This window comes from Nycticebus coucang, chromosome 22, assembly GCF_027406575.1.
Source record: "Nycticebus coucang isolate mNycCou1 chromosome 22, mNycCou1.pri, whole genome shotgun sequence".
Classification (NCBI taxonomy): domain Eukaryota; kingdom Metazoa; phylum Chordata; class Mammalia; order Primates; family Lorisidae; genus Nycticebus; species Nycticebus coucang.
In genome coordinates this window covers 39908899-39920186 of record NC_069801.1, presented here as the reverse complement: position 1 = coordinate 39920186, position 11288 = coordinate 39908899, and the positions used below count along the sequence as shown (strand labels likewise).

Below are 11288 nucleotides of genomic sequence, written 5' to 3'. Positions count from 1 at the left end.
ACCAGTTTGACTCAGGAAAGATACGGCTGAGACCAGAGAAACATTTTTCCCTGATTCAACAGACACAGCAGGGAGCATGTCCTTCTCTCCTGAACACTCCAATCTACAGTGCCCCTGAGGGTTACCAAAGTGGCAGGATCAGCCTATGTTTGGGGGGCAATGAAAGACTTTAAAGGAGCCCCACCGCACTCCCAAACTGGCCTGGCACAGTTGCCATGGGGATGCCCCAGTTGCTCCAGCAGCGGCTGCTGGTCCTTGAGGTGGGAGTGGCGGAGGCAGTTGATCTTCACACTGAGGCGGGTTGGGGTGAGAGGTCAGTGTTGTCTGGGAACATTCCTGACCATGGCTGGGAGCTGACAGCCCCACTCCTGCTTCTCCTGGCTCACCCCTCGACTCTAACACTCCCTCACCCTCCAGCCCCTGCTCCATCTGCTATTCCCTCAGGAGGGATGGTCTTAGAGTCTGAGTCCACTGCTAGTCCAGCTGCTCAAGCCTGGGATTTGGGTATGAGGGCTGATCAGTAGGTTCAGGTATGCAGGCTCAGGTGAGGAACTACACATGTTGCCTCAAGTAAGGACTTAGAGAGTTTTCAGTGAGAAGGGTGGGGTATGAAGTCTTGGTATAAAAGTTCTGGCAGAACATCAGTATAAGGACTCAAGTTTGAGGTTGACATGCCCTAAACATGACATAGAGCTTCAGGGGGACTCAGGGGTTAGGACCTAAGTGTGAAGGCTCAAATATAAAAACTCAGGTGGGGGGCGGCGCCTGTGGCTCAGTCCGTAGGGCGCTGGCCCCATATACCGAGGGTGGCGGGTTCAAACCCGGCCCCGGCCAAACTGCAACCAAAAAAAAAAAATAGCCGGGCGTCGTGGCGGGCGCCTGTAGTCCCAGCTACTCGGGAGGCTGAGGCAAGAGAATCACTTAAGCCCAGGAGTTGGAGGTTGCTGTGAGCTGTGTGAGGCCACGGCACTCTACTGAGGGCCATAAAGTGAGACTCTGTCTCTACAAAAAAAAAAAAACTCAGGTGGGGCTCAAGTAAGAACTTGGGCTCTGTACTGGTGTCTCCCTTTAATATAATAGTAATTTCTGGGTTGGTGCCTGTTCTTCAGTGGGTAGGGCACCAGTCCCACATACCGAGGGTGGCGGGTTCAAACCCGGCCCTGGCCAAACCACAACAAAAAAATAACCAGGTGCTGTGGGGGGTGCCTGTAGTCCCAGCTACTCGGGAGGCTGAGGCAAGAGAATCGCCTAAGCCCAAGAGCTAGAGGTTGCTGTGAGCTGTGACACCAGGGCACTCTGCCAAGGGTGATAAAGTGAGACTCTAATATATATATATATATATATGAATCTCTTACTAAACATATATATATATGAATTTCTTACTAAAGGTAATTGTTAAAGAATTAAACTTTTTTAGTGTCTAGAATTAAAGGGATTTAAGATCACCTTTAAAATTTATATCATAAAGAGGATTTAAGGTCAGTTATATTCCTACAAGTTTCCCCTCACCTCTCTAAGGTTGAAATTTCTTATCTACGAAATGGAATTAATAACATAGAATCATTCTGAAGGATGTCCTGCTGGAGAAGGCAACTTTTTTTTTTTTTTTACAGTTTTTTTGGCCGGGGATGGGCTTGAACGCACTACCTCCAGTATATGAGGCTGGTGCCCTACTCCTTTGAGCTACAGGTGCCGCCCCATAGAGTCATTCTAAAAATTGAGAAAATGACTATAAAGTTCTTAACACAGCTGGGTGCAGTGGCTCTTGCCTGTAATCTCAGCACTATGGGAGGCTGAGGCAGGTGGACCATCTGAGCTCACAAGTTTGAGACCAGCCTGAGCTAAAGTGAGACCCCGTCTCTAAAAATAGCCGGGTGTTGTGGCAGGCATCTGTAGTCCCAGCTATTTAGGAGGCTGAGGCACCACGGCACTCTAGGGTGCCACCTAGGGTGACAAGGTGAGACTCTGTCTCTAAAATAAAATTAAATAAATAAATAAATAAATAAAAATAAAGTTCTTAACACGGAAAGGGCTCAATACCACTTTTTTTTTTTTTTTTGAGACAGAGTCTCACTCTATTGCCTGGAGTAGAGTGCAGTGGTATCAGCCTGGCTCACAGCAACCTCAGACTCCATTCTTAAGCAATCCTCCTGCCTCAGTCTCCCCAGTAGCTGGCCACAATGCCCAGCTAATTTTTCTGTTTGCAGTAGAGAGGAGGATCTCACTCTTGCTCAGGTTGGTCTTGAACTCCTCAGCTCAAGGAATTCTCCCACCTCAACTTCCAGAGTGCTAGGATTACAGGCATGAGCCACTGCACAGGGCCTTAATAGCTTTTTTTAAAAAGTGTTCTTAGAAACAGAAGAGAGAGAATTAATTGAGTACAGCCTATGGCCGGCCAGCTGGTGTTATCTGTCCTGGAGGCAGTGGCTATGAAGAGATCTATTTTTCTTCCTCATTAAGGAAGAAGTCGAGGGACTCACTCGGGACAAAGTGACAACATGTACCTTCCATTCAGGAGGGAGAATGCTGCCAACCACACATAGGGGGCATGTTAAAAATCTGTTGCTCATATGCACTCTAATGTAAGCAATAAAATAAATTTATTCTTTAATAGTATATTATAGTATATTATAAAGGTCTAGGGCAAAAAATATCAAGATTTTTTAAAAGTAAAACCCTAATTTAGTGGTTATCAAATTTTTTGGTTTCAGAATCCACTCACAATTTTAAAAATAATTAAGAACCCAAAGAGTTGCCCTTCCCCTTTGTCTCCCACGAAAATTAGGCACCTTCTCGCCCACCGCCCAGGATCTACAAGCTACGTGCCCACGAGCTCTGCCAGCCCGTTAGAGGTTACTGTTCAGTGCATGAAAGTTTGTGCCTTCAAAAAATTCAGTGCCCATTTGGACTTTCACAAGAAGGATGGCAGCACAGGCATCAACATCGAAAGCTTCTGAGTCTTGGTATTCTCACCCGGCGTATGCAAGATACTGGCAACATTATCATCGAGCAGTGGCTTGGATGCGAAACCACCAGAAGGCCTACAGAAAGGCCGTGCAATACTATTTCAGTTTCCCATGGCATCTCCCTTCTGCAGTTTCTTCCCAAAGTTCTTGTGATGATGAGGCTAGAGATCCTCAGTCTTTCGGTGACCATCACTTAGCCCAGCAGGACCACCACTGGGGTTCACATTTCAGAAGGTCTAGGAAGCATAGAATGTGACCTGAGCAACATGGTAATCACAGAGGAGCTCCGCCAGTACTTTGCAGAGACCGAGAGGCACAGAGAAGAGCGACGGCGGCAGCAGCAGCTGGACGCACAGCGCCTGAATGACTATGTGAATGCTGACCATGACCTGCGCTACAACCCCCACAGGTCAGTCGAACCCCCGACCGAGAGGCCGGGCGAGCGACGCAAAGCCGAGATGAAGCGCTTGTATGGGGACAGCGCTGCCAAGATCCAGGCCATGGAGGCTGCTGTGCAGCTGAGCTTTGACAAGCACCGTGACAGAAAGCAGCCCAAGTACTGGCCTGTCATTCCCCTGAAGTTCTGAGCCCTGGGCTCGGGGACCCCTGCGAGTCTGCACAGGGTCCCCAGACTCACCCCCTTCCTTTTGGGTACACTCCCTTCATCTCTCCTTCCCTACAGTTGTCAGGGAAAAGGAACTTTATGCTGAGATACTACCATGTTCACCAGAGTCCCAGTGGACACTCACAGGGTAGAGGTAATACGCCAGTCACTTGGAATTCAGCAGGACCTACGCTGTTGCCAGCGTGAGAAATTTTCAGACATAAGATGATAATTTTGTATCTCCTGCATTGGTTTCTGATGCTGATAACTGTTCAGTTCATTAAAGTTCTTGCCTAGAAAAAAAAAAAAGAACCCAAAGAGTTTTAAGTGAGTTTTATCTACTGATATTCAAGATATTCAAAATTAAGACTGAAAGTTAAAATGTGTATTAATTCATAATAAAAACAATATCATTATGTGTTAACCAAAAAATATATCTATTGATGAAAAATAGCTGGGAGATGCCTGTGGCTCAAAGGAGTAGGGTGCCAGCCCCATATGCCAGAAGTGATGGGTTCAAACCCAGCCCCGGCCAAAAACTGCAAAAAAAATAAAAAGCTGAGCGGCGCCTGTGGCTCAAGGAGTAGGGCGCCGGTCCCATATGCCGGAGGTGGCGGGTTCAAACCCAACCCTGGCCAAAAACCACAAAAAAATAGATAAATAAAATAAAAAGCTATATATTTTCCAAAACAAATTTTTTTTTTTTTTGTAGAGACAGAGTTTCACTTTATTGCCCTCGGTAGAGTGGCGTCACACAGCTCACAGCAACCTCCAACTCCTGGGCTTAGGCGATTCTCCTGCTTCAGCCTCCCGAGTAGCTGGGACTACAGGCACCCACCACAACGCCCGGCTATTTTTTTGTTGCAGTTTGGCCGGGGCTGGGTTTGAACCCGCCACCCTCGGCATATGGGGCCGGCGCTCTGCTCACTGAGCCACAGGCGCCGCCCCAAAACAAAAATTTTAATAAGAATGGTGACATTAATTTACACCTTTGCAAATTTCTTTAATGTCTGGCTTGATAGAAGACAGCTGGATTCTCATAGCTGCTTCTACATTCAATCTGTTGCAATGTGTTGTTAAAATATGTGATTAAAAACTCAGTCATAGGGCGGCACCTGTGGCTCAGTTGGTAGGGCGCCGGCCCCATATACCGAGGGTGACGGGTTCAAGCCCGGCCCCGGCCAAACTGCAAACCAAAAAATAGCCGGGCGTTGTGGCGGGCGCCTATAGTCCCAGCTACTTTGGAGGCTGAGGCAGGAGAATGGCTTAAGCCCAGGAGTTGGAGGTTGCTGTGAGCTGTGTGAGGCCACGGCACTCTACCAGGGCCATAAAGTGAGACTCTGTCTCTACAAAAAAAAAAAAAAAAAAAAACTCAGTCATAGGGCGGCGCCTGTGGCTCAGTCAGTAAGGCGCCGGCCCCATATACCGAGGGTGGCGGGTTCAAACCCGGCCCCGGCCAAACTGCAACCAAAAAATAGCCGGGCGTTGTGGCGGGCACCTGTAGTCCCAGCTACGTGGGAGGCTGAGGCAAGAGAATCAATTAAGCCCATGAGTTGGAGGTTGCCGTGAGCTGTGTGAGGCGACAGCACTCTACCGAAGGCCATAAAGTGAGACTCTGTCTCTACAAAAAAAAAAACTCAGTCATAACATACAGCATTAGGAAAGGGAGAAGTATTTTAATAGTCTTTTCAGTTAAGTGTGGCTATTCTTCTTTATGTTATTCCAAAATTCAAGGTAATAGTTTATTAGAGGTTAAGTACAGCTTGTACTTTTCAATAAAATCCATAGATCTGGTGGTGCCTATAGCTCAATGGGTAGGGCACCAGCCACATACACAGAGCCTGGTGGGTTCGAAGTCCCCCTGGGCCACCTAAACCACAATGACAACTGCAACAAAAAATAGCCAGGTGTTGTGACGGGCGCCTGTAGTCCTAGCTACTCGGAAGGCTGAGGCAACAGAATAGCTTAAGTCCAAGAGTTTGAGATTGCTGTGAGTTGTGACACCATGGCACTCTACCCAAGGCAACAGCTTGAGACTATGTCTCAAAATAAATAAATAAATAAAATAAAATAAAATCCATTGGTCTGCCTTCTACTTTGAATAGCTCTTTTACTCATGCATGATTTTGGAACATCAGGTATTGGTCATTTGGAAAATACTGATTAACCGAGTAATGCAGATCTTCTAAATGTTGACACATTTCATTATACAATATCAAAAAAACACCATAGGGCGGTGCCTGTGGCTCAGTGAGTAGGGCGCCGGCCCCATATGCTGAGGGTGGTGGGTTCAAACCCAGCCCTGGACAAACTGCAACAAAAAAATAGCCGGGCGTTGTGGTGGGCGCCTGTAGTCCCAGCTGCTCGGGAGGCTGAGGCAAGAGAATCGCGGAAGCCCAAGAGTTAGAGGTTGCTGTGAGCCGTGTGACGCCACGGCACTCTACCCGAGGGCGGTACAATGAGACTCTGTCTCTACAAAAAAAAAAAAAAGAAGAACAAAAAAACACCATACACACACACACCTGTTAATGTCACCACAAGGCACATCAGAATTGGAAGCTTTTAAACTCACGGGAGTTTTCCAAATTCAAAGTTCACTTGAAAGCTCTTACTTTGTTATAGGCAAAAAATACTGACAGTTATTTTCCTTGAACTGACAGGCTCACTTGATTGACTTTCTTTCTTTTTTTTTTTTTTTTTTTGAGACAGAGTCTCACTTTGTCGCCCTCAGTAGAGTGCTGGGACATAACAGCTCACAGCAACCTCCAGCTCTTGGGCTAGGCGATTCTCTTGCTTCATCCTCCCAAGTAGCTGGGCCTACAGACGCCTGCCACAAAGCCTGGCTATTTTTTGTTGCAGTTTGGCCGGGACCAGGTTTGAACACGCCACCCTCAGTATATGGGGCCAGCACGCTACTCACTGAGCCACAGGCACCACCCTATTTTTTTTTTTCTTTTTTGCGACAGAGTCTCACTTATGTTCCCCTCGGTAGAGTGCTATGGCGTCACAGCTCACAGCAGCCTCAAACTCTTGGGCTCAAGTGATTCTCTTGCCTCAGCCTCCCAAGTAGCTGGGACCTCATGCACCCGCCACAATGCCCGGCTAATTTTTCATTGCGGTTGTCATTGTTTAGCAGTCCCAGGCTGGATTTGAACCCACCTGCCTCAGTGTATGTGGCTGGAGCCCTAACGCTGAGCTATGGGCACCAGGCCTGGTCCATTGATTTTTGACAAAGATCCCAAAGTAATTCAATAGAGAAAAGACAGTTGTATTATCAACAAATAATTCTGGCTGGGGCAGCGCCTATGGCTCAAGGAGTAGGGCACCAGCTCCATATACCAGAGGTGGTGGGTTCAAACCCAGCCTCGGCCAAAAACTGCAAAAAAAAAAAAAACTAACAAATAATTCTGAAACAATTGGAACAATAGGAAATCTGTAATCAAACAAAAACAAGACCCGGCACACTATTCATAGCTGTAATTCTAGCACTTTGAGAGGCCAAGGTGGGAGGATCACTTGAGTGCAGAAATTAGATGCTGCAGTGAGCTATGATTGGGCCACTATAAAGTGACACCCTGTCTCTAAAACAAACAAAACAAAACAAGAAAAACAAAGACAAACAAAACGCACCTCCTTACCTCACACAATTTAATAAATTAATGCAAAGTGGATCATAGACCTAAAAACAATAACTGCACCTATAAAACTTCTAGACAAAAACATGGAGAATCTATGAGGCCCTGAGTAGAAAGTATTTTCTTAGCTAGGACACAAAATGTACAAACTATAGAAGAAAAAGTTAATATCTATTGATTTTCTTTTCTTTTCTTTTCTTTTCTTGAGACAGAGTCTCAAGCTGTCATCCTGGATAGAGTACCATGGCATCATAGCTCACAGTAACCTCCACCTATTGGGGTCAAGCAATCCTCTTGCCTCTGTTTTTTTTTTTTTTTCCTTTCCTTTCTTTTTCTTTTAAGTAGAGATGGGGTCTCGCTTTTGCTCAGGCGGGTCTTAAACTGCTGAGCTCTGGGGCAGTGCCTGTGGCTCAAAGAAGTAGGGCGCTGGCCCCATATACCAGAGGTGGCAGGTTCAAACCCAGCCCTGGCTAAAAAAAAAAAAAACTGCTGAGCTCAAGCTATCCACCCTACTTGGCCTCCCAGAGTGCTAGGATTACAGGTGTGAGCCATCTCAACTGACCTAATCTACTGATTTTCATCAAAATGAAAAACTTCTATTCTTTGAAAGGCCCCTTAAGAAAGGAAAATGCATGACAGAAGGCATGGACACCACTGGGTGGCCGTCACACAAGTCTCAATGACAGGATAGGTGACAACACAAGTGGCAATGTGTTGTGGGTGACCTAGGGCTTACAGGGTATTGGGTTATTTGTACTCGACAAGATTAGTTGACACTGAGTTGTGACTTGGATAGGATCACCTGGGTGACTCAGTGATAGCAATTTGAAAGGAATTAGGTCTGGGTGAAGTGGTTCATGCCTATAATCCTAGCACTTTGGTTTTGTTGTTGTTTTGAGACAGTCTCACTATATCGCCCTCTGTAGAGTGCTGTAGCATCACAGCTCACATCAACCTCAAACCCTTGGGCTTAAGTGATTCTCTTGCCTCAGCTTCCCAAGTAGCTGAGACTACAGGAGCCCAGCACAATGCCTGACTATTTAATCCTAGCACTTTGGAAGGCCAAGGCAGGAGGACCCCATAAGGCCAGGAGTTCAAGACCAGACTGGGTAATAGCGAGATTACAAAAATATTTAAAACTTAGCTCATCATAGTGGCATATGCCTTTAGCCCCAGCTACTCAGGAGGCTGAGGAAAAATGATCACTTGAGGGTGGCACCTGTGGCTCAGTGAGTAGGAAACTGGCCCCATATACCAAGGGTGACCTGGCTATTTTTTTGTGGCAAGCACCTATAGTCCCAGCTACTTGGGACGCTGAGACAAGAGAATTGCCTAAGCCCAAGAGTTTGAGGTTGCTGTGAGCTATGATGCCACAGCACTCTACCAAGGACGACATAATGAGACTCTGTCTTAAAAAAAAGAAAAAAGGATCACTTGAGTCCAGGAGTTTTAATATGCAGCAAGACTCTGTCTCAAGAAAAAAAAAAAAGGGGGGGGGCTCAGTGCCAGCCAGAGACAGATTTGAACCCGCTGGGCCTGCTAAACAATAATGACAACTGCAACAAAAAAATTGCCAGTCGTGGCAGGTGCCTATAGTCGCAGCAGCTACTTGGGAGGCTGAGGCAAGAGAATTGCTTGAGCCCAGGAGTTTGAGGTTGCTGTGAGCTGTGTGATGCCACGGCACTCTACCCAGGGAGATGTAATGTAGTCCCAACTTCTTGGGAGGCTGAGGCAAGAGGATCACTTGAGCTTAAGAGTTTGAGGTTGCTGTGAGCTGTGATGCCACAGCACTCTACCGAGGGCGACATAGTGAGACTCCGTCTCACAAAAAAAAAACAAAAAACCAATAAGATACCACTGCACACATACTACTAAAACTTAAACATGGAAAATGCTAAATGCTGGAGAGAATGCACCGAACCTCTAACTCTAATAATTGCTGGTAAGAAGGCAAAATAATGTTGCCACTTTGGGAAACTGAAAATTTCTTACAAAGTAAAACATTTATATACCATATGGTCCAGCAATCCCACCCTAAAGTATTTACCCAAGAGAAACGACAATATATGTCCCCACAAAGACATGTGTGAATGTGCATAGCAACTTTATTCATAACAAAAAAATGGGAAACAGCCCAAATGTCTATCAACACATAAATGTTTAAACAAATTGCTTAATATCTATACAGTGAAAAACTACTCCAAAATAAAAACACAGTCAGGGCGACACCTGTGGCTCAGTGAGTAGGGCGCCAGCCAGCCCTATATACCGAGGGTGACAGGTTTGAACCCAGCACTGGCCAAACTGTAACAAAAAAATAGCCAGACGTTGTGGCAGGCGTCTGTAGTCCCAGCTACTCGGGAGGCTGAGGCAAAAGAATCACCTAAGCCCAAGAGCTGGAGGTTGCTGTGAGCTGTGACACCACAGCACTCTACCGAGGGTGACAAAGTAAGACCCTGTCTCTAAAAAAAAAAAAAGTTAATTAAATAAAATTACTGATACCTAAAACCACACACACAAAAAAACTTTACTGCTTCATCAAAGACTTTTTAAGTGAAACTGACTTTTTTTTTCTTTTTTTTTTTACTGTTCATGCGCCAATAAGTGGAGAAGAACTCAAGGACTTCCAGCATGGTTGGGTGCTGTGCCTGGACTGAGGCTTAGACGCTAGCAGTTTCACCCACTGTTGCTCTTGCATTATGTGCAAATATAATGCAAGAGCAACAGTGAAAACGACACGAGGAAGTGAAAATGACAAATAACCATTAAATATTGTTAGTAAAACAGTTTTTGCCTTGTGGGCCCCCTGTGAAGGACTTAGAGATTCCCAGGGATCTTCTATCAACGCCTTAAGAACTAATGTTTAAGGAATTAGAATAAGTGCATTTATTTTTCTTTTTAAAATGACATTGCTTTTTAAAAATGGTATCACTCAAAGGCATGTAAAATTCTTTCATGAATATCCCATGGAAAAAAGGAAGACCAACTCCATTTGTGATATTATTTGCATTACTCCCTCAAAAAATAAAAGGCGAGTGGGGGAAATGAGATCCCAGGCAGACCCATGGGAGTGTGTCAGGCATATGAAGTCATCCATCATGTATGTCACCATGAGAAGACACAGGCTTGGGACCAAAAAGGCAAGTGATGCTGGGAACTCAGGGCCCTCCATCACCTTTCCCTACAAGATGTACACCCCTCTGCAACACAGCCGTACCATCTCTCTCTCTGTCTGTCTGTCTGTCTCTCTCTCTCTCTCTCTCTCACACACACACACACACACACACACACACACACACACACACACACACACACACACGGTCAGACTTGCCAAACATGGCCATGACTAATCTCACACAAGTAACAAGCCCAGTCATGGTTGTACTCACACAGTACCATCAAACACCCACACCAAAGCCACACAAAACATCCCAACAGCCACCACCCAACCTTATTGTCCTCAAAACCAATTCACACTATTTTATGGTCACAGTTGGAGAACCCAATCCCAATCCCAGTTGCACTCAAACTACCAGTATGGCTCATAATTAAAACATCTACTGGATCCCATGTACTTGCATGCACGAACACCCCCTAAGGAGCCTATGTGTACCGTGCAGGGGGTCAGAGGATAGATTTTGGAGACAGATCAACCTGAATTCAAATTCAGGTTCTACCACTTACTAGTTCTGTAACCTTTAGCAAATTATTAAATCTGCCTGAGCCCTAGTTCTAGAAAATGAAGATAACTCCTACTTTGTAAACTTAATGTGAGGATGACATAAAATAACCACACAAGGGATAGCATCTTCTCTGGCCCAGCTAGAGAAGATGACCTCGGCATCCAGCTGCCAAGTATGGGTTTTGTCACCAGAGAGCACAAGGGCTACAAGGTGTCTGGGGGGATTGCCAGAAAGGCCAGAATTCCTGAGGAGTGTTGGGTAGGTGCTGGGCAGCCTCTGGAAACCCCTGCTGGGCCCCAGAAGCACTGCTGGGTGTAGTGGGCACCTCCTGGCTTTGTTGGTCTAGGAAGGAAGATGAGTACCTGCTACAGACCAAGCCCTCTTCTGTGCCTCTTTCACA

At 45.9% G+C, this 11288-nt stretch overlaps 1 pseudogene; it reads left to right on the top strand.

Annotated features, from left to right (window-relative positions):
* Positions 1–215: 215 nt before the first annotated feature.
* Positions 216–3866, top strand: LOC128574705 (gem-associated protein 8-like; annotated as a pseudogene).
* The last annotated feature ends 7422 nt before the right edge of the window (positions 3867–11288 follow it).